General features: G+C 37.5%; 1 pseudogene; it reads right to left on the minus strand.

Annotated features, from left to right (window-relative positions):
* Nucleotides 1-24,713, minus strand: part of LOC113067696 (adhesion G protein-coupled receptor L1-like) — a 163,012-nt pseudogene that overhangs the window by 40,090 nt on the left and 98,209 nt on the right.

Here is a 24,713-nt window from a genome sequence, read left to right on the forward strand (position 1 = left end):
TCCACCTCCATTAAACACAAAATAAATTGGGCTTGGCTTCCATTAAAATTGCTAATGAGCTTTTTATCACTCAAATATTTACCTTCACACAGAAATTTCATTCAAATTACACTTGTTTCATAATTGCTATTACTGTTTTGTTTAACTACCCTCAGGAACACATCTCCCATGTCTTTTGTCTCACTTGCATCTCCTAGAAAGTAATTAGAAAAAAATAGAAACATCTGTTCAGAGTTTTTTCAACTTTTCACTTGAACAAAAGACCTCAGAAATCTCACATAGTCAAAAACAATTCAAACATTTCTCATCTAATAGCTCAAAGTTATCCACAGTTATTTCTTAGCTTTATACTGATATGGTTTATGAATAATTGTCTCATTTACGTCTGTTTGTTTCTCCTAAGGAATTCTAGGGTAAACATCTTAAAGAAAATGGATCCATAACAGTTAAAATCCAAAAACAGAAACTTCTGTCATCATTTATTCATCCTCATGTCATTCCAAACCTGTATTACTTTCTATCTTCTATGGAACAAAAATAAGATATCTAGAAGGATATCCAGAATATCCAAACATATTGGTGACCATTAACTTCTTCTGTATTAATACATACATACATACATTCATACTACCTAACAAATCTCAATTTATCTTGTTTAATGTTACACATATGAAAGTTAGTCATACATTTTTTGTAACTATCCCTCTCCACGTTTCAGTTTTAGGTAAACTATCTATAATCTCCTGAGCTATGAAAAGTGACCTCTCAGAAATAAAACTTTCCTCTGTCTGGAATTATCATATATAGCAATCAGTTACAAACTCAATATCAACTCCAATATTTCTCCAATATTTCTCAATATCTCTGCTTCCAATTTTAGTAGAAACATTCAAGACAAGTCAATATAAATCAGGGAATTCAATTAAGTCTCCTGAGGCATAAAAAAAAAAAAAACAAGTGAGCAGTAAAAATTCATATGGAAAGACAGAAAAGACTGCGATCCAAAATCATACATATGCCCTCAACATGAAAAGTCTAAGCATTGTACATTACACACAAATCGTCTCAAATGTTCTTTCTGAAACTAAGGAGAAACATCTGAGTGAATGCTTCTGTCACATTACTCAGAAATCGCTGCAGCACTCTGAGCAAGATGGCCAGCCTCTGATATATGATTTATTCAACTCATAAATAATTATTCACTATCTTTATAGACAATATTTAAAACTAAAGAAAATTTGAGTGAAAAGCAACAACGGCCAAAGCAGAATCTAGAAATGAATGAGGAAAATGTACTCCATCCACTACTGCGTGTAGTCAGGTGTGTGCGCGTTTATGTGAGAGTCAGTGCTCCTCCAGGCCGTCCCGCCGTGGCGTCTAACTGTCTGGCCTCACTGCTGAGAACATGCTGCTTAATTGAATCCTACACCTGTTACTGGCAGGTACAAAGTGCTGCCAACAGGGGGCAGAGCTCTGTGTGGCACTGGGGATACTCTTCAAAGCTGAATGGGTCGTTGTGTGCTTATTTACGTCAGCGAGTGTGTTAAGCATGTGAATGAGCGTCAGTGTGTTTTTAAGAGAGAGAGAGAGAGAGAGAGAGAGAGAGAGAGAGAGAGAGATGTATACAGAAAGGTAGGTTTAAAATACTGCTGTTTCGCACATCTGAATGCAAGCAAGAAAGAGAGAAAGACAGTTAAAGATTGTTGGAAGTGTTGCTGTATGCTTGGAAGCAGAGATTGGGATAAAAAAGGCGAAGGGTCAAAGGTTATTCCTGTGAAATGAGAATTAGGATTGAGTTAATCTGATAAAGACTAGAAGGGCTCCCAGATTGTGTCCTGGACAGTAAGAGGTTAGCAGCAAGACAGAAACATGTGCTATATTTATTCCATGTACACATACACGCAAACACACAGATAGACTCACCTCAGTAATATTCACACCCTTCAAAAACACATACCTGTTCTGTTTACAAAGTCAACCACAAATACATAGGCTTGCTGTACAAAAAGCCTTACTATATTTCAGCACTCATAATTTCCAGGACACACAAATGTTGCTACTCCTATTATTACTTCTATAGGACTTTCTATAGACGTAGAGCTAATGACATCCCTTAACCCTCACAGAAAACATTAACCATTTTTATTTATTTATTTATATAAAATATGGTATATTATGTGTATTTAGCAATCTGAATCATTAGGACACTTGTGATATCCTCGTAATGCAAGGTTATTACATTATGACTGTATTTTTTATCCCATAAATACGTCAAACCATTGCTAGGGTGTTCGCAGAGGCTTGTGGCACTTTACTACACGGTTGCCAAGTTATTCTGGGTGGTTTCCTACTGGCTCAGTCAACTAAAATATTTAATATTATATATTTACTTAATATTCTGTCATCATTCACTCCCCCTCATGGCTTTCTTCTGTGGAACATAAATTAGGATATTTTGAAAAATGTCACCGTGTTCCACATACAATGGAAGTCGATGAGGTCCCTTTTTCAAGTTTATTCCTTTGTGTTCTGCAGTAGAAAGAAAATGGTAAGGGTTTAGAAAAACTATGAGTGGGAGTAAATGATGACAGTAAAGGGTTAGGCTTTTATGGTCCCTAAAAATATATTGTCTATGTGACATTTTCACCTGATTTAAAGAAATAGTTCACCAAAAAAGGAAAAAAAATTGCCATTATTTACTCACCCTCATGTCATTTCAAACCTGTGCAAGTTTTCTTTCTTGTGTTGAACACACACACACACACACACACACACACACACATACACACACACACACACACACACACACACACACACACATATATATTGAAGAGCAAAACAGTTGTTTGTCCCCAAGGACTTTCATAGTAGGGAAAGAAATATCATGGAAGTCAGTGTCATCATCAACTGTTTGATTTCCAGCATTTTTTTTTAAAGTCTTCTTTTATGTACAATATAAGAAAGTCATACAAGTCTGGAGCAACATAAGGGTGAGTAAATGATGACAAAATTGTAGTTTTTGGGTAAATTATCCCATTAACCTCTAAGCATGTGCTATAAAACCGGGGATGTTTGCCTTAGCATAAGTTTAAAATACCTTGAGTTGCATTAGGACTCACTATGCTATGTTAGTGTGGCTGTCATAGCAAATGTACATTTCATGAATGTATACTGAAAAGGACAATGACAATGTACAGATATGTTTTCATTTTCTGTGCTTTCTCTCGATCATGGTCTGTCCCCTAAGCCTGCTTCCCTAGCCGCGCTGTCTGTCCAGAACACTCTATCTCTGTCTGAATTACATCACATTACACCCTCATTGAAATTCGTGACGACCTGCAAGTGCTTCGGCTCTTTAGATTTAACAATACACATACACACACACACACACACATGCACACAGTGTCCAATCTCTCTTACTGCCCAGCCCAGCCGAGCGGCTTCCCAGGTCATGTGACAGTGTGTGCGCATGTGGATTATACTTGATATTTTGTCATGTTTCAGAAGGATAGTTCATCCAAAAATGAAAACCCTGTCAACATTTATTCACATTCATGTCGAAGCCAGTGTTGTTGTCTTTAACTAAAACTGAAATGATAAAAAAAAATAAAATTTTGTTAACTGAAATAAAGCAAAAGAAAATGTGCATTGCATGAAAAATTTTCAATATTAAAAAAAACAAAACACAAACACTAAAATTAAATATAAATTAAAGAAATTTAAAATATAAATTCTTAGTATAATAGTTTATAAATAACTGCCTTGACAAATAAACAAATAAGGTTAGGTTGCAATATTAGATGTACTAAACTCAAATAAAAATAAAGCTAAAAATAATTATATATATAAAAAAATGATTACAAAAAACAGACTACAATTAAAATGAAAGTTGAAAAAATAAAGCTAATTCAAAATATTAATACTATAACAGTATATAAATGATTGACAATTAAATACGTTTAAGTTAAATAGAAATGTAAAAAGTAATAAAACTGACAAAAGCACATAGCAAAATTATTAAAACAACTAACATTTTTATAAAAATATTTATTAAAAAAGCTAATTCAAAACATGAATGCTATATTAGTATATAAATAAAGCTGAAATAAAAAAAATGTAAATGTGTCCGACGTTTCTCTATGCATCACAAAAGAAGATTAGTAGTAAAATGTCCAAGCTGCTTTTTTTCCATACAATAGAAGGGAAAAATGGAAAGCTGTAGTTAGTATAATTTGGGGAAGATAAGCTTGGACATTTTGCTAAACAATTTAGTTTTTTTTTTTTTTTTTTTTGTTTTTAGCTGAACTATCCCTTTAATACTGGCCTAGAGGTGAAAAACAGTGTGTAAATGTGTGTGTGTGTGGTGTGTCTCAAACAAACACAAACCCTGAGCACAACAGCATCGAGGCACTTCCCAGGATTCCATAATCAGACAATTAATCGATCCTTAAACCAACGAGTGGTAATAAACAAAGACTGGGCGGGTGGGTGGTCAAGACAGTGTTGTTAATGAAAATAATTGTTAACTGTTAATGAAATAGATAGAGGATAGAGGAAATAATTAGCAGCAGAGCGAGAGGACAGATAAAGCGGCGGAAGAGGGGAAGGGAGGGGGGCTGGCTGTCCGCTGTGGCATGATTGCAGGTAAGAACACTCTGAAATGTAGGGCAGAACTCTCACAACACTCGCCAACAGCACCATGGGGAGGAAACAAAATGGAGGACTGACATCGAGGGTGTGTAAACTGATGTCAGTATCAGCGGAATGGAAGATTCACTCCGAGGTGCAGGTCTCACGACAGGTTTAGTACTCATTCCCACGAGACATTTCCACAAAAACAGAGACAGAACAAACTGAACAAACACACACACATGTGATTCTGAATGGTGCAGTCAGGAAACACTCGTGAGAGGAGTATGGGCAAGAAGTGACAGATTTGCTCTGTTCCAACCTCTAGGCGAGCTGCCTGTCTACACGACATTTTACAAAGCGTTTATGTCAGAATCTATAGCGATGGGCTCTATGGGAGAAATGTAAATTGTGATAGGGTCCTGATCATCACGTCAGGGTTTATTTTGTTTATTTTGTTCATTATTCAGCTTGTAACACGTCTATTTACCAAAGACATCAATAAATGGACTACGCATTGAGTATTGACTACGAAGTGCTACAATAAGTCAAATCAGGTGCATTGGGAAATAGTCAATTATTCAGTTTTGCATCATTATACAAAATATTTGACTGCAGAATATTACAATTGACCAATAAGTGTTGCATTTTGTTGGAACTATAAAGTTTTCAATATCTGTATTTGTTGTTGATTAGAGTAACTAGCATAGTAAAAATGAATTGAATTCTGAATTTTTACAAGCAATATTTTCATGGTTTGTGTGAGTGAGTGTTAATGTACGACCACACTGGACATTGTGTTCATTTCCATTCTTATCCATGCGTGCGTGGGTGAGCAGGAATGCTATCAAATGCAAAGGAGGTTTGCTGTGAGCCAAAGTTCAAGTTTCTTAACCTCCGATCAGTCACTTTGTATAACGAAAAATCGTTTAAACAATAGAAGATATTTCGTCAGAAATTGACCTCTTGGCTCAATACACAGAATACAAACTTCAAAGTTGAATGGTAATGTGAAAGTGGGGAAGATTTTAACATTTTGAATTTAATATTATTTGCGATTTATACATTATTTAAGAGAGCATGACATTACACCCTGTTGGCCTTATTCATTGCGGGGGCTGAAATAATTTAGCATAATCTCCTGTAGCTTTAGTCTATGTTTGATAGCTTCAAGATTCGATTTAATAGTGTTAAGGGTTGCAGCAACTAATCGTCTTCAATGCTCTGCCATGACGCTTAAAGCCTGACGTTGACCAGTTGCTGGTCCTACAGAGGACGCAAAAAAAAATGCATACTCTGAAAGTGTATGTATGCTCGAAAAACTGAAAGGGGAGAATGTACATTTTATCTGTATCTGGTTCTGAAGGAGCAGAAAACTGTGAGAAGTATAACGACCCAAATACAAAAGAACTGATTAAAATTGCCCACATGGGCAGTGCTGTGTCATTGTATTGTCATTTTTGTCCATCATTCCACTGACTTACAATAGTAAGCATCATGTTCATGGCTCTAATGTATAGAGAGTGTGTGTAATGCGGCCCTAGTAATCACCATCAGACTTGTCTTTTAGGGATCAGCAATAGAGATTTGGCCAGTAGTTTTATTATTTTTTACCTTGCTCTGCTAACATTTTCATTTTCCCAACTACAAAAGAATGACCCATATTATTTTTTTAAGCAAATTCTTTTTATATTTGTTAGATATATTGGTATTTTTCATGAATTTTAACTAAACGTTCATTAAAAAGTATATGTTCCTATTGATCAGTGGGATAGAATTGTGTTAGCACTGTGTTCGATTTCCAGGAAAAATACATACTGGCGAAAAAAATGTTTAAAGCTTGAATGCACTGTAAGTCACTTTGGATAAAAGCGTCTGCTAAATGCATAAATGTAAATGTAATGTCAAGGCTACTGGCTATTTAATATAAGCGATGTGTCCCTTTGTATGCCCTGCCCTGCCTTCTTGTTTTGTGTCAACACTGGAAAGAAAATTGCACTTTTTAAACCATTTTATGGCATCTTTAAGGCCTAGTATGACCACATTCTCACTATAGTAGCTGCCTACGTAGAGAACAATTCAAATCTGTCACTTAGCCTCAGCAGATAGCTGCCTATTTAGACAGTATCAATGAGACAGCTCACTAGGGTTTGGAACAGATCGTTCAAAGCATATAGCCAGCTGTAGATGATATGAGGCTGAATTATTCCTGGTTCAAGATCAGTTCAAGTCTCGCAAAAGTTTGAAACTGAATACTCAAGAGACTGGCAAGAGGATCAAGTACAGCAGCCCCAAATCTCTGTGATTGGCTGGCAGAACCGAATCAGGCTGGGAGCTGATTGGCACCATGGAGCGAGGCCGTTTTGAGTGGAACCAGCTCTGCCTAACAAAGCAGCCATCTCACAGAGATGCCAACTGCCACCGTACCCTCTCTTTGGACACATGCGGACACACCACGGGGAGGGAGCGACTGCTACAGACGCCACTGAGCAGCTTCCCAAAGCAGAAAACAAAACAGAAGGGATTAAAAAGAAGAATGACGCCACTGGCAGATGATAAATTAGAGGAGGGACCAGAGGAAGTGTGTGGAAAGGGATCTGAGGTAACCTGTGGCTGCTTTTGATGAACACATGATAATTTGGAAGGATTTTAACTGAGAGGAAAGGAAACCGATGAAAAAAGAGAGAATGTGACGTGGCGGGAAAACGTAAAGCTTGTAAAGAGAGACACTGAAGCACCTGGAAATGGGAGAGAGCATTTTGCAATGGGTCGGGCAGTTACCAGCTCTACAAATCGTAACTCTTATAACAAATAACGTATAGAGAAAACACAGGGGTTATCCTGAAGGAAGGAAGGTAGGAAGGAAGGAAGATGTAAAAACAAAAAAGGGTCTGAAAGAAAAAAAAAGGTCTCAAACAGTATGGAGGAGTCGCTTTGGATCTGAAAGGACAGATACAAAATTAATCGCAAACAATAGAGAAATGAATAAATGATGGCTCATGAAAGAGGGTGGAATTGCACAGATGGGTGCACGTGTCGGCGGAGGATATGGGTTTAGTGGGAGAAATGACTTCCTGTCCAACAGAAAAGTAGAGCGGAGGAGTGCTCGGCGTAAAGTGGCTCGTGCGAGTGTGCGTGAGAGAGAAAGAATAGAGAGCGTGCACGCGTGCATGTGCCGCATTTAGTCGGCGAGCGTGTTTCCCTTGGGGTAGAAGTGATCAGATTAAAGGATGGTTATTAATTTCTCAAATAAGACTTAATTGGAACTTTTAGCAGGACAGCTGGTGGAGATCTGCTGTTTTTCCTCAAGTGAGAGATGGGTGCGTGCGTGTGTGTGCGCATTTGATATGCATGCATGAGGTCTTCTGGGCACAGGGATTAGTGCGTGGATGCAGGAACCTACGTATGGTGGCGCGTGTCGGTGTTATCTGAAACAAGAACCAATTCTGGAAGGAGGTTCGGTTATAAGCCAGAAAAAGGAAGAGAGAAAACAAGTGAGAGAGAGAAAGAAAGAGAGCAGGAGGGATATAAACATCAAACATGAGCACTACACAAGGTGCTGGGTTAGGAGAGGGGGATGAGGGAAGGAAACGGAAGAGGAAGGGGAGGAAGAAGGAGGAGGAGGAGGGCGGGCGGGGCGAGCTGTGGTTTTTATGTTCATTGTGGTCTTTACCTTTTTGGTCCACTTCTATTCAAGCATCGGAAAAAAAGAGAGAAAAGACAGAGAGAGCAAAAGAAAGAGCGAAAGAGAGAGAGAGTGAAGATAATGAAAGAAAAAACAGGTGCAGGAAAAAAGAGAAAATTGAGATTAAATAAAAGGCTATCCTTTCTCAAATCATGTCATTCTGTCAGTGTGATGTAGGCTCTTTACAGAGAGGATGACTCGAGTGAGTAATGAGAGGGGAGAATGGCCTCAACTGCTTTCACAAAGTTTTATGAAACCCCTTCCATTCTTCCTGTCACATGACACACGTACACTTCCCTCAGTCACACACACTCCGCCCCCTCCTTCGCCCCTCTCCCCTCCATCTTTCTGTCATTCCTCTATCCACGCTTCTGCATCTTTGGGCTGCTGTGAGAGAGAGAACATGATGCATGTTCGAAATGGCATAGCACGCATACTAGTTTTGCAGTGTGCAGTATGTATACAGTGCACAGTATGTAAATTTCCACCTGAAATACCTGCATGGCCTGGCTCATTCGCCAAAGATGTGGGCAACAGAGCACACTGTGTGGAATAATGTATTCCATAATGCCGGACTCGACTTTCTATATTTAGGTTCCAAACAGGCAAGTATGTTGCTGTAAATGCTAGTATGCAAGTTCTGTTTCATTTGTCAAGTGTTGAGAAATGTGTCTGGTTGCAATTCATAATGCAACGCAAGTTCTTAGCATTGCCGCAAGGTTGAATTATAGTGAACATTTTTTTAGGCCCAAAATGTACACTGAAGAGGAATGTGAAGGCAAATACTTCTAATATGCAAGTTCTATTTGTCATGCATTTTGAAATGTGTCAGGCTGCAATTCATAGTGAAACTTTGAAAAACATAGAAAAGCTTTTTAGCATTACTACAAGGCTGTTACAGTGAACATTTCCAGGCCCAAAATGTGTCAAATGCTTAGGTATGTGGATGCAAATGCTTTTAGTACTGAAGTCTATTTAATTTGTGATACAATGGTCACAATTTGCAAGCACAAGTATGTGAACGCAAATGTTTCAAGTATGCAAGTTCTATTTAAATTGTCACACATTACAAAATATGCCAGGTTGCAATTCATAATACAACGGAAGTTCTTAGAATTGCCACAAAGTTGCTATTGTGAACAATTTTTGGCCCAAATTGTACATTGCATAAGCAAAGGAATGCAAATGTTTCAGGTATTCAGGTATATATTTTAGACCTAATGTACAATGCACAAATATGTGAATGTAAAACCTTTTAATTTGCAAATAAATAAATAAAATGGCCAAAACAGTATATGTTTTGTAACAAGATTCATGCTAGTATGCCATTTCAAATAAATTTCCAAGTGCGTTGGAGTCTTCTGTATCTGTGAGGAGGAAAAAAGGGTTATCAAAGAGACAGAATGATGCAGTGATGAAGAGGAAAGAGAGAAAGATAGAAGAGATGTGGTGGAAAGGCTGATTTCTCTCTGAACCTGAAGGGGCTGGTTCTGGCTCAGCTGTTCTTTCTCTCTTACAGAGCTTGACCACTTATCGCTTCTACTTACTGAATCCATCAAGATCCAGCTGCCAATCACTGATTGTGGTCTGTGGGACCATGTGACATGGCTGAGGTACATTTTTGAGAACCAAAAACAGGCTGAGAGGAGAGAGGCTATTATAGTATGGAAAACGTCGGAGAGAAAAAAAAGTAGAGAGAGAGAGTTCGGCAGAACAGAGGAACATTTCATTTCCACTGCCTGCTGGAAAAAAAAAAAACAAGTTTGAAGTACAAGTTTGAGGTGGTCATTCTGGTTTTGGAAACATGGTAGATGGTTTGCTGGTCTCTTAAGCCTCTTTAAGTCTGTTAAAGAAATATTCTTTATAAAAGTTAAGACTCATTCACGCTCTCCTAAAATGCCTCGTTTAAACGCGCCCGCAGATGTCTAGGTCAAGATGGAAGATTTGCATAATACTGCCCAAATGTTCGCGCAAAGAAAGAAGGCAAAACTTTATTGTTGCTGCCACCACCACCACTGTGTGTTTCGTTGCAAAAGTGAAAATACTTTGTTTGGCCTTCCAAAAGAGGACATGATTAGAAACCAGTGGTTAAGTTGTATTTACAACACTGTTCCAGAACAGTTCAAACCAAATTTTCAGATGTGTGCAGTGCATTTATTGAGGACTGTTTCCTGATCCTGGGAGTAGACTACAATGCTGGATGTTCACAGTCTGTAAGTACATCTACATATTTAAATAATTTGCCACTGATGATTCAAACACGAGCTTTGAGCAGCGTATACTAGCACTTGTTGTTTGTTGCTTCTCTGATCACAAATGCAGACATGGTTTTATGTTTACTTGCGCGATGCAAGGCAACACGTAAAAAGACAGTATAAATCATTATAATCCATAATTATATCCCCAATGCATGCAACAAATGCCTCTGTTTTTATTGGTTTTGTCTCAGCGATCCCAGGAGATGGTATTATGTATGGTAAGGGGTGTAACATTTATGTATTTATGCTTGAGTTATTCAGCTAATTATAATGCACTGCCAATCAGTGTACACCTCGCTTTTCAGAACGATGAGCTTTGTAAAAATTGATGTGTTTCAGGAAGGCGGGGAACAGTGGAGAAACAATAATGTACATTGTGTGATTTTTTTTATTTTATTTTTTTTATTATTATCATAAACCACGTAAACACATTTAATTACACCAAATACACAAAATAATGTTCTTTTTAACAACCGCCTACTTTAGATATAATAACCTTAGCAAATTTTCAAGAAAAGGTTCACTGTTTTGGAGATTGCAGATTGCATGGATTCTTATTGAAACGGCTGAATATCACTCAAGATAATTTGTAAATGTGACTACATCATCCCAGAGGAAGAAATGATTTGAATGACATATTGTCATGCCCCTGGGCTCATTGTGTTGTGTTTTCCCTCCACATGTGTTCCGTGTCCCCATTAATTTGTTATTCCATGCACCTGTGTTTCCACAATTATCCTGTGTTTATAAGCCCTAGTCCTTTCAGTTCATGTTTGTCGGAGATTGTATGTCCACCTGTTTTCCAGTGCTCCTGTCTGGACCGTGTATTCCCTTGCATTAATGAATTAATAAAATATTGTTCTGTGCATTCCTGCTTTCCTCAGTTTAGGCCAGTGTGACACATATAAGGCGACTAATAGCAGTTTGATTTGTTTTTACATACCAAAAGAGTTTATTAGACTTTTGACAAACAATTCGCAAACCTCAGCCCCACCAGCTTGTAGCCTCTTATTCCCGGACATGTCCTGGCTGGGATTTCTAGATTTCCTAAAATGTCTGGGATTTGGTTTTGTTTTCCTATTCTTTTCATACTTGCTGAAGGTAATGACTGAAAATCATTTTGACTGAAAACATGCAGGTATTGTACATAATCAACCAATTGTGGTCAAAGCAATGCAAATAGATATACATATAATATGAGAACTTTTGAGAGCTTGTCAACAGAAAAACAGGACATTTTATGCAATTCATGATTCCCAAGCAGGACAAAGCACATAAAACCATCTTCTAATGGTTTTGGCTGGATTTTCCAGCAGCACTTTCAAGCTGTTATTCCCCTCACTCACTACATGTTTGGCCATTGCATGATTTTTCCCTCTCTTTCTGGGTTAAGTTTACTCTCTGTGTTTGTATGTAAGAGCACAGCATTGAAGTGTATGACAGAGAGACAGCCAGCGTGTGACAGTGAGTGACAGCTTGTCTGTCTCTCCGATCTGGATGTGCTAGTAAGTGTTAGCCTTACCCATGGCTCACACACATAAGCGCTCAGTTAACCGCTAACGTGTTAGCGACATGTCTGCATGTAGCCGGCGACACGTAAGCAGCGTGTGAAGCTCAGTGTCTTTCCCCCCTGAGACCCATTGTGTCTCCTAAAAGGCAAACCATAGTATCTGAAGAAGGGAATCTCGAGGGAGAGAGGGATGGAACGATCAGCGGAGAAAAGAGAGGGGAAGAGACACTCGTTTCGGAGCCTGTGCGGGTTTAAGGTTCTGAAGTTGAAGTCTTTGAAGTGATCTCACACATACAGACACACTTACACTGTCTGTAGAAAGGCAGCGGGCAGCCGTCACTGTCTAACTCACTCACATCATTTGAGAACTGAAGAGCAGGGGACTAAGGAGGGGAATCAGAAGGAATTTAGATTACTTAAAGATTTAACTTAACAATTCCGGTTCCATAACGATCCATTAGCAGATCTTTTAGTACTTTTGGGGAAACAAAATGACAACTTTGCTGAAAGAAAAAAAAAAAGAGAGCAAAATGGTTGAGCTGGTTTTAAAGGTTTTTTTTTTTTTTTTACTAAAACATTTCTTCAAAGAAATGTAGCTCTATTGAGCTTTATATATATATATATATATATATATATATATATATATATATATATAAAATGTATCATAGTTTCTAAAAAAAATAAGCATCACTGTTTTCCACATTGGTATATTGGCAAATTAATGAAAAATAAAGCATCAGTAAGTGTTGACATTTGCCAGCAGCACAGCAGTAATGACTTAATTAACTACTTTATTTCTAAGATCGATACTATTAAAGATACAATTGTAACCATGCAGTCGTCAGCTATAGTATCGCATCAGACTATAGCACTATAGATCCCCCAAGGAACAGTTCCACTCATTCTCTTCTATAGGAGAGGAAGAATTGTACAAACTTGTTAAATCATCTAAACCAACAACGTGTATGTTAGACCCTATTCCATCAAAGCTCTTTAATTGCTCTCTCTATTAGTGCTATTGGATCTTAGTGTTACGTTTGACACTATTGACCACAACATTCTTTTGCATAGACGTGAAAACTTTGTTGGCATCAGTGGAAGTGCATTAGCATGGTTTAAATCGTACTAATATGACCGTCATCAGTTCTAAGCAGTGAATGAAGAGGTATCATATCGATCACAAGTACGATATGGAGTACCTTAAGGCTCAGTACTAGGCTCGTTACTCTTCACGCTGCTAAATTCTGAAAACCAGAGGTGTTAATTATAGGACCTAAAAACTCTGCATGTTATAACATAAAATGCTGTCTAAGACTTGATGGCTGCTCTGTTTTTCCATCTAAAAAAATATCTCTAAATTACGACCTATGCTCTCAATGTTAAATGCAGAAATGTTAATCCATGTGTTTATGACCACAAGGTTAGATTACTGTAATGCTTTATTGGGTGGTTGTTCTGGAAGCTTAATAAACAAACTTCAGCTAGTACAAAATGCAGCAGCTAGAGTTCTTAGTAGAACCAGGAAGTATGACCATTTTAGCCCGGTCCTGTCAACACTGCTCTGGCTCCCAATTAAACATTATATAGATTTTAAAATCTTGCTTATTACTTGTAAAGCCCTGAATGGTTTAGCACCTCAGTATTTGAATGAGCTCTTGTTACATTATATTCCTCTTGCTACATCGTTAGAAGAGTGGCATTTATGCTAATATTAGTCTGTTTCACTCTTATTCCAGAGTCAACGTAGCCACAAGATCTGTATCCAGATCCAGTATGTATCCAGACCAGATGGTGGATCAGCACCTAGAAAGGACCTCTACAGCCCTGTTTGTCAGCGGATACCAGGGCAACTAGATACCCCAGATACAGATCCCCTGTAAAGACCTTGTCTCAGAGGACCACCAGGACAAGACCACAGGAAACAGATGATTCTTCTGCACAATCTGACTTTGCTGCAGCCTGGAACTGAACTACTGGTTTAGTCTTGCCAGAGGATAACTGACCCCTGACTGAGCCTGGTTTCTCCCAAGGATTTTCTCCATTCTGTCATCATTGTAATTTAGGTTCCTTGCCGCTGTTGACTCTGGCTTGCTTAGTTGAGGACACTTCATTTACAGTGATATCGTTGACTTGATTGCAAAGATACTATTTAAAATGAACTGACATCAACTAAACGAGGACATCACTGAATTCAATGATGAACTGCCTTTAACTGTCATTTTGCATTATTGACTCACTGTTTTCCTAATGAATGTTGTTCAGTTGCTTTTACACAATCTGTTTTGTTTAAAGTGCCACATAAATAAAGATGACTTGACTTGACTATTGGAAATGTTTATTGATTCAAATCAGCAATGTATAATGATTTCTAAAGGATCATGTGTCATTGAAGACTGGGGTAATGGAGAAAAATCTATTTAAAAAGAAAAGTTCATTTAAATTGTAATAGTATTTTACAATATTACTGTTCTTACTGTATTTTTGCAGCTTTGTTGAGCATTAGAGATAGCATTCAAAAATAAGCATCTTACCAAACCTAAGCATTTGAATAGTAATGTAGGCTTGCTTAAGCAGGTATTTCAAAAGGGAAAATCCTGTTGTGAATGTATCTTTATCTACAGTATATGTTTTCATATGAACAACCTGTCAGTAAGTACACAATACAGAGACAGTTCTCATTCCGAGTTTTTTTATTTTATTTTATTTTTTATTTTTACCTATTCATTAAGATTACAAATTAATGATCTGATTTGTGAGTGAATGACTATGTGTTGCTTAACCAGCAAAGGCAGCAAACTAGAAATAATTATTGTCTACAGTTTTGTATTGTTTTCTCTTGTTTTACCCCTGTCGTTGTTCCTGGTTTTCCATGCATGTTTTTTTTTCCTGTTCTTTTTAGTTTAATTATGATTTCTGACACCTATGTATGTATAGTATCCTGTGTATTTAAGTTCCTGTTTGTTCCTTCCTTTCTGTGGGGTCTACTCATTGAGTTTGTGCATTTGCACCAGTTTCGATGTTGGAATCCCCCCTGTGTTTCGTCAATAAAGACGATTTATGATTATTCATGCCTCCTGCATTTTCTATGCAACGACATACCATGACAGTCTATGCAGGGCTGTAGCTGGGGTTAGTGGGGTCCCGGTGCAGGTTGTACCAGTGGGCCTTGTTTGAAATTGTTTAACTTCTATGTTCTCTCTATAATATATATTTTTTTTTTTCAGGTTTGTAGGTGTCCAGGTACAGAGAACAAAAAAATAATGTAAAATAGCACTGCATAGCCTTCACTGTAAAAAAATAAACATATCATCAAACTAAAATATATTCAGACTTTCAACATTTCTCACATTATCGCAGTTTATTTGCTCACGAGCTAAACTCAAGAGTTAAACTTTCAGAACAAATTCATCTTGATAATGTCAGATAACTCTGAAAGCTAATGGATAACAATCAACCAAAAATTCAGACAACTGTTAGTATGACAATATTTACACAACTATCAATACTTTGTTGATCAATTATCAAAAGGGTGCTTAATTAAGTTCAGTCTGTGGTGTAAATTAAATAAAAATACTTATAATCAGGTCGAAGTGTCCGAATAATTTTTTTCAATTTTATTTTTTTTTTAAATCAATTTTACTGGTAGAGCACTGTATGAATAATTTTTGGGTATAATATGTCACAGTATACTGTTTATTTTGCTATACACACTTACATAAATAAACTATAGTGTCCTGCACCCAAATATCAAAAATGATATCTGGTGTTTGAATGATTTTTGGTTTGACTGTGGATTCTTGTTAAAATAAGTAATTCAGTCAAGAGTAGAGAGTGATTTTCTTTCTTTCATTTTCTCGAATTAACATTACAGCAGCTAGTAAATTAGGCGCGGTCACTTTAAGAGACAACACATCCATTATAAGGACACTCATCCAATTTGTTTCTCCACTGTTTACTTTCACTTAAGACATAACCAACAGTTTTTCGAGGATACTCTCCAAGATGAGTATTTTGACATCATTTTGTATGTATTTATTGGTACAAGAGCAAGAAGAGGCAAATTCAGTATTGAAGCGTTTTGAGACGAGTCTCTCTGTGTGCACCCTGAACACCAGAACACCAGGTGCTGAAGTGGGCTCTTACACATCTTTTTCTGTTTGCACGTTTAAACTGCGATTTGGATTTGTTTGTTTAGGTTTAGAATGCTTTAAACTCTTTTGAATGTTTAAATTGGCATGGGTTAAAAACACGTGCAAATGATACGTTTTTGTGTTGGCCCCTATAATTGTCACCACTTTTCACCCCACTAGAGATGGCCCTGAGTCTATATATTTTCTTTGCTGCATTTACTCTAATTGCATTAAATTGAAACTGCAAAATCAAAACTGCAACATTTTGTTGTGGCTTTGAAGATTCAGTAACATAAAATATACTGACAATGTACTTTAGCATAGTGTTTAGTCTGCATCAGCAGAACAAAACAGAGGAAAGTAAATGTCATGAAATTATTTGATTCTGGTAGTTTTTCCTGTAAAACTCCAACAGAAATTTATTCACCCTAAGGGTGACATAACAGAACTAATGCAAAGCATTTCATTTTAATAAAAAAAATAGCCGACAGAGACATCCCTCTGTGTATGTGATTTCATCGCTTGTTTAACAGGGTGATGCAATCTGACGAGAACAAGCTCTCTCTCTCTCTCTCTCTCTCTCTCTCTCTCTATTTCTCTTTCTGTACAGATGCCTCAACAATGGTGATTCATATGAGACTTCATTGAGGGACCATAACATATGTGCCGTCTCTCTGTGTGACCTGGATTTAAGTCATACCAAAAGAGTTTTTCCCCTTGAGCCAGAGAGAAAGACAGTGAGGAAGACAGAAACACAAAGATAGAACAGCAGAGGGATATACAGAAGGATAGATACATAGACCTACAGCTAGATATGAAAGACATTTTCTAGAATCAAAGAATGATAGAATGATAGATAGATAGATAGATAGATAGATAGATAGATAGATAGATAGATAGATAGATAGATAGATAGATAGATAGATAGATAGATAGATAGATAGATAGATAGATAGATAGATAGATAGATCATAAATCTGGGATGGAAATGTTGGGAGAAAGAGAATAAAGAAAGTGTTAGTTGACTCATTCACGTTTCCTCTTCCACCTGTAGAGAAAAAGATCCAGACAGCCAAACAATCACACGCACACACACATAAACACTCACGCATTACAAACACGTCAAGCGCTGGTGCATGCAGACTTGGTTTGATCCTTTCAGTGGCTTCCAGCTTTATTTGCCTGTCACTGGTGAACAAGTACGGTGGCCCTTGAGCCTCCTCAGCCCAGCGGTCTCTGCAATGCTATCAATTACTCATGTGATAATGAGGGGCACTAATGAACACACACCTGAGGAGCACAGCCAGCAGACGCCGCGTGCTTCGCATCACCACCAGAGCATGTCTCCATGCTTACATTTCTCATGCTTTTTTTTTCTGGCATCAAGAGGTGGAGATGGAGAAGAATCCAGTGGCAAACTGTTTGCGCATGTCACTCCACGCACATTCATGAGATTCACGAATTATGTAGGCCTAATACATATTAATGACTCGCAGCTGCAGCAGTTTCAGAGCTCTCCGTCTCTCTCTCTCACAAAGACCAAATTACACCAAAACACCTAGTGCGCATACACACTCCCACTGTTTAACACTTACTGAAGAGTTTGGACTGGAATGCCACTAAAATATTTTCTCTCACATTTACATCCTTAGAAAAAAAATATATTCTTAGAATTTATGAGGCTAAAATAAAACAAGCAAATGCACTCAGGATGTGCACTGAATATAAACAATGGGTGAAGAAATGCAATCCTACAGCAGCAAGGCACACTGTAAAAAATAAGTGTAATTTTAACTGTAAAATTTTGTAAAAACGCTACGGAAAAAAACTGATAATAGGTTAACAGTAAGTTCCCGTACTATATACAGGGAAAAACTGTAAAAGATCTAGCAAAGCATTTAATGTAAATTTACAGTAAAATTCTGTTAATTATACAGCTTTTAGAAGTAAAAAAAGAACAAATCAATGTATAATTTACAGTCTAAAACTGTAAACTGATATTCCCAGAATTCCCTGCGTGACACTCCACGTTTGAAAGTATTTTGTTTAAATAATCATGTTTTTAAATAGTTCTTGTTATCAGTTATGTACATTTGAGCTTTATGTTACATCTTCTGTTGCTTAATGAAAGTTTTTTGCATTATTTAAGTATCACGTGTGTTACCATGATGGTGTTTTGTGTTTCCATAAATGTGCACCTTCTATATGTTAATATATACTTCTGCTTGTGGTGAAGCTACTTGTGATGAGCTTTGATACTTCATGTGGCTTTCTCTTATACAGTACCATCTTTATTATTATGGTGGTTGTCAGTATTTTCAAGGTACAAAACAGATTTAATTTTGTGTGTGGTTGAATTTACTGGTTTATATTCACATTTTCTTGTTTGTAAATTACAGCTTTATATTGTAAAATTAACAGTTTTTGACGTAAATGTGTTTACAGTTTTCTGTATTTTTACAAAATTATTCTGGCAACCACAGCTGCCAAAAAGTTTTTGTAAAAACAACAAGAAATTTTTTACAGTGCAAGTTAAACCATATTGTGTGCAGTATAATTTGCAAAAAACTATTTGGGCATTTCAGCTACGCTTGAAATGTATGGATTTAATCATATTACATAACATAAAACAAGTGGAATTTATTTCCTAGTGAGAAAATGTTTTTTTTTTTTTTTTTTTTTTTTTTTTTTTGTGATTGTCAAACATATTAGTGGATCATATTCATAGTAAAACCTTTTGAAATGTTTTAAAATACATATTAGGGTCACTGTTAAATAACTTTTACAATTATCCAATTCCAAAATGTCAAACATAAATATTATTATTAGTATTATTATTACACATAATTATTTTTTTTACAAACTTATAGTCTTACAAATGCATATTGCCAAATGTATGTAGTTAATATAATTGAACTGTAATAATAATAATAATGATGATGACAAAAAAGTTTACTGTAGTTCTTTCTAAAAAATTATAGTTATAATTGAACTGTAATAATAATAATAAAAGTTTGCCAAAGATAAATTAAATATAATTTAATATAATAATTAAATATAGTTTACTTTCAGCATAAAACAATTGATTGTGTAGTTCTTTCTTCATAATTCTGCTTTTAAGTAATATAATTAATTATAATCAATATAAATAATATAATATTGCAAAAGTTAACATAATAACAATAATAAATTGCAGATATTAAATGACTTTGTGCATTAAAGAGTTGACTATGTACTTCTTTCTAAATAATTGTGTTTTTAATTAATATATTTAATTATAATTACTATATAATAATGCAAAGTTTACAAATAAATTAATGAATGGATAAATAAATACATCACAGACATTAAATATGGTTATTTTAGCATAAAAGAGCTGGCTAGCCACCCACTCCACATTTTTTTCAGGAAGTGCATTGCCATAAAAATTAATAACGTCTGATTCTGAGGAGGTGAACAGCAGAGAGTAATTGTCATCTGGTGATTACTGTAATTCTGGCATGATGTGACCGCGATATTACTCTTAAAGCACCAAGGCACTTGACAGTTTGATTGGCCGCTGCTCCATTTGAGCCCATAAGTCACCTATTGTGAAGACTAACCTAAGACGACGTTCCTTTAAACACATCTAATTGCCTTTTCTTGACCTGGCTGAGGTTATCAGATAAGCTAGCACAAGTATCAAGTGTGTGCAGTCTTGTTATATAATTCAAAACGACACCGGACACTGAGGAGAGATGCCAACCCACTGGACTAAACAGATTTGTACCACAAGAGCAAATGAGGACGTATTACAGAGGTCGTGGATGCATTAATACTTCTTGACCAACATGGCCTCAGGCTGTATGAAGTTTGAGTGAGTCTCCGCTGGCTGTGTCAGGCGCTGCTGTTTGTCTTTATGGGCTGCTGTTTGGAGCAGAGCTGCCTGTTTGTCATTTCCTCTGAGACACTGAGCTCTGTGGAAATGAGGGCCAGAAAGGTTGACTCCTGCTGGCACTCAGCACCCGACTTTGACATGTTGGCTGCGGTCGCGGTTGTGCGTGCACGAGCGTGTGTATTTGTGTGTACTGTATGTTTGTGTGTGCTGGCGGGCATAATGACTCTGTCTTTAAGCGTTTGTGTGCGTGTAAGACAGTTTGGCTGAATCTGTCACCATTCTGTCTTGTGTGGCTGTTATCATAGAGGCTTGCGCACAAACAGGAATCTGTCAGAAGCGTCCTTAAATGCAGTAGCCCTTATTCCTCCATCCTTACATATTACATAAACAAACAAATGGACATATGTCAGTGGTAAACACACGAATAACGGCACGAAACGTGTTCTCCAGCAGCTGTGGAAGATGGGGCATTATCAGAGCAATTAGGCGCAGTAAATTCAATTAATCTCGACAAATCTCCACAGAGGCCCGAGCGATGCCACCATCCCCCGGTAATTAAAAATGGCCGAATTGGTTCAGCGTTCGAGGGCCGTGATGTCTGGATATAATTTAGGCTCGTTTCTATTTATTCCAGCACGCTAGCCAACAACATGTGAAGCCCAGAGAGGAGCACGTCCCTTCCGTGCCCACAGTCCCTCAGGGGAGATGCGACTGACGGAGGATTGCGATAATTGGCTCTTCCTTGTCACTTCAGACAGTGAGAACTTTTCATCATGGAGGAATCAGGTCCCGATTTTCCTAGCCTCTCTATTCCTCAAACACCATAAACAAAGTTTTTAAAAATAGGAGATAAAATGCAAGTCAGCAGCTAGTTAATCACGCATCTTCTCACCTCTGTGCACGGCGCTATTTCAAACCAACATGCTAGAGATGGCGACTGGGGAGGAAGAAAAAAAAAAGAGGAAAATAACTCTGACAGGCTAAATGAAGCGGTGAGCAGAGTGGTGAAGCGTACAAGCGTTTCAGCTGTGACTCACCTGCCGCTCGCCAACATATGTCATGCTAACGCACCGATTTAGCAGCCGCAAACTAGCCTGCCCTATATGCTTACTGTACTCCATCAGAAACACAACCTGTTGGAGAGAATCTAATATACTGTATATGCATATGGTCAAGAAAAAAATAAATAAATGAGATAACCAAAGTTAAGCCAGTGTTTACTTCTGTCTGACAAAAACAACTACAAAAAAGTAATAATAATAATAATAATAATAATAATAATAATAATAATAAATACAAACTGAGAACAACTACTGCCAGAATAATGAAGAAATGTTTTAATGAATACAAAATAGCTAAATATTGCTAAATAATGAAAAAAATTATATAGTCATGCAGAAAATCCAAAGATAAAATAATTAAAATATTGTTGAAACACACACACACACACACAAACACACACACATATATATAACATAGGCTACTATATCAAAAATCTAATTAAGTGGAGACAAAATAATAAACTCCTGTGAAATTAAAGAAATAAAATAAAATTTGATAACAAATGTTAAAACAAGATTTTGCTGATGAAACAAAACACTTAAGAGCAAATAATGAAATGCTGCCAAAATAATGCAAAACAAGTAAAAAAGCAGTCAAAAGAGAGACAAAATAATGTTACAACCAACTAACAAGACAAAATAATGAAAAAAGTTCAAATAACAAGATTGTCAAAACTACCAATAAATATCGTCAAAACATGAAACAAAATAAACACAAGTTGTGACAACAACAGATATAGAAAACAAGATGATAAAACTATTAAAATAACAATCTAAATATTGTCAAAATAATGAAGTAAAACAGATGAAATTCTGTCAACACAGACAAAACAACAGAATACTATTAAAATATGAAATAACAAAAAAGACATTGAGTCTTTGAGAGAGAGGGAGAGACTAGTCGCTGCCTTTGAAGTAAATCTGAGTCTTGCTAAGCACCCGAAAGTGGAAAGCAAGGAATAGTATTTGCACTGTGTGTTTTGATGTGTTTGTGTGGAAGCAGTTTGAGGATTATGGCTGCTGAGCAAAGGTGGTCAAAGAGTGTGGGCTGAAGAGTCTCGTTCATTTGTACAAGTGTGAGTGTGTGTGTGTGTGTGTGTGAGAGAGAGAGAGAAAGAGTTGGAGAGCTTTAAAGATAAACGCTCAACTCTTCTGGATGCCTCCCAAAACCTGCAAAAGAAAGAGAAAGAGACCAAAAAAAAGTGGAAGTGATGGTGGAGATCCAATAAAAGCATGTCAAATGGAAAAGAAAAAAGATGAAGGCTAGAGACCATGTGCACGTGTGAGACAAAGAAAAAGAGAATTCAGCAGGTGAATCAAAAGAGAACCAAAGAACAAAAACAAAGCTGAATAAAACCGAAAGTCTGGACAAGAAATCAAAATGTCAGAAGAGTGATTACGAATGAGAAGAGCACACGAAGAAAGCAGAACACTGGAAAAAAAAAGAGAAAGGAGGATTAGCGGGCAGAGCGGACCGGCGGGTTGTAGTCCATCCTCTTTATTTCCTGTGGGAAGAGCAGAGAAACTGACCCCAGGATTATAGATTAGAGTTAATAACCCCCTTCCAGCTCACAGTAAAACCCATTAACTTCCCCCCAGCACCAAACTACCCTCCTAAAGCCCCACAGACCCACCCTCCGCTGAGCCACGGCCCCGTCTGGACCACCTGCACACATAAAGTCGGCGCTCATGAGGGGGAGGAGGGGGTACCGTCTGATGGGAGATTTTCACATGAGCCCAGCTCCCGAACTTGCTGGAAATTCACACCCTTGCCTTTCATTCATGAGCGACACGGAAAGCTGAGCGTTGCCATGGGAATATTAGCATGTGTGCAACAATGGGTCGTGCAGTCTGAAATAAATTTGAGGTTTGTGTTAACATTCCCATTGTGCAACAAATGCACGTGGCTTGCTGGCTCGCTCTCGCAGCCTCGCCGTGGCCCAATTTTCATTTTGATTGTCTGTCAGAGGGGAGGTAAAGGTGTTTAATGCCAGATAAAGCACCCTCGGGGTCATTTTGTTACTGTGTGAGGCTGTGAACGAGTGTGTTTGTGTGCTCACGATCACCAATAAAGGCTGAGTCTGCACAGAGTTGGGGATATTGAATGCTTATCTGCCCCGCATTCGTGTGTTTGTTTGTGTACGGAGCACCTCCCCGATGTGAAAATCTCCCTCAGCCTCTGGAACGTCGCACTGTCGATGGAAAAAAACGGTTTAAAGTGTGAAAAAGAGAGAGTGTGTGTGTGTGTGAGTGTTAGAAAGAGAGAGCATGTGCATGAAAGAGAGAACGCACTTGTGAGTGTGTGTGTGCATGACTGAGCGTTAGTGAGTCTGTGTGTGTGTGTGTGGATGGCAGTAGCTGGTTGAGGACAGGGTTTAGGTGGGGCGGGGTGGGGAGGTGAAGGAGGCGGGGCAGGAGAGGCGAGGGGGTGGGGCTGTTGGGATGGAGTGTCTGTGTCGTTACTCACTGTATGGCACACATTCATACTGGATCTCCAGGTACTTGTAGGTTCCTGGACAGGGGTCAGGAAAAACATCAGACCCAGCCACCACCACACATTGAGTCCGATTATTACACCTGAGAGGATGAGAGAGAGAGAAAGAAAAAAAAGAGAAAGAGAGGAGTTTAATAAAAGCAAGGTCAAAAATCATTCCATCAGTCAACAGAAGGATCTAGTTTTTACATTTTCTCATGTGAATGGCCTGTTATGTATGGAAGGCCATTTCTGCCACTGAATCCTTTTTTTTTTTTTTTTGCAGTTTGAACTACAAATTTAGTAAAAGAGTTATAAAGTCAGATATAAACTTGCAATTCCAAGAAATAAAGTCATAATGCAAATTTATATCCCATAATCCTTACTATGTAACTAGCAATTCTGAGAGAAAAATAAATTCTACATTCTTATACAGTACAGTGAGTATAATATAATATAATATAATATAATATAATTTAGACAAAATTATTATCTGATAGGGGTGGAACGATACATGTATTCATACGGAACAGTCCCGTTATGGGCATCTCGGTTCGGTGCATGAGACCTTTCAACAAATACAGGCAATTCACCCCCAATCCAGAAGGGGGAACCCACAGCAATGCAACGCTGTTTCATAACCGGCACCCAACAGAAGAACAATAAATGCCATGAGTTGCACACTTGAAAATAAAGCCCACTAGACAGTAGCCATGTGCTGATTCTGTGTAATTGTAAATGTTTTTTTTAATTTGTACTACTGTCTGTTAAAAATAAACGAAACGAAACCGAGCATAGTAGATTTGGTTTTTCTTCCCGTTATACTGAAATCATATCAAACCGCGACCCCCGAACCGTGACATCTGTGTACTGTTCCACCGCTATTATCTGAACATCCCTAAAACACACAAACACGCATCTTTTTTTTTACTGAGGTATTCTGAGTTTGCGCACAACACCTGCACAAGTCACTTATCTCTAAACCACAATGAGGTTTTTTCCTCATGATTTTCTGTTTGTGCAGCCTCTTACTGAGGTCTTTTGTATTACAGTCTTTCAATGTGTCTCATTTTGAAGACTGAACCCTCCT

This window comes from Carassius auratus, linkage group LG28B, assembly GCF_003368295.1.
Source record: "Carassius auratus strain Wakin linkage group LG28B, ASM336829v1, whole genome shotgun sequence".
In the NCBI taxonomy this organism is placed as follows: Eukaryota; Metazoa; Chordata; class Actinopteri; order Cypriniformes; family Cyprinidae; genus Carassius; species Carassius auratus.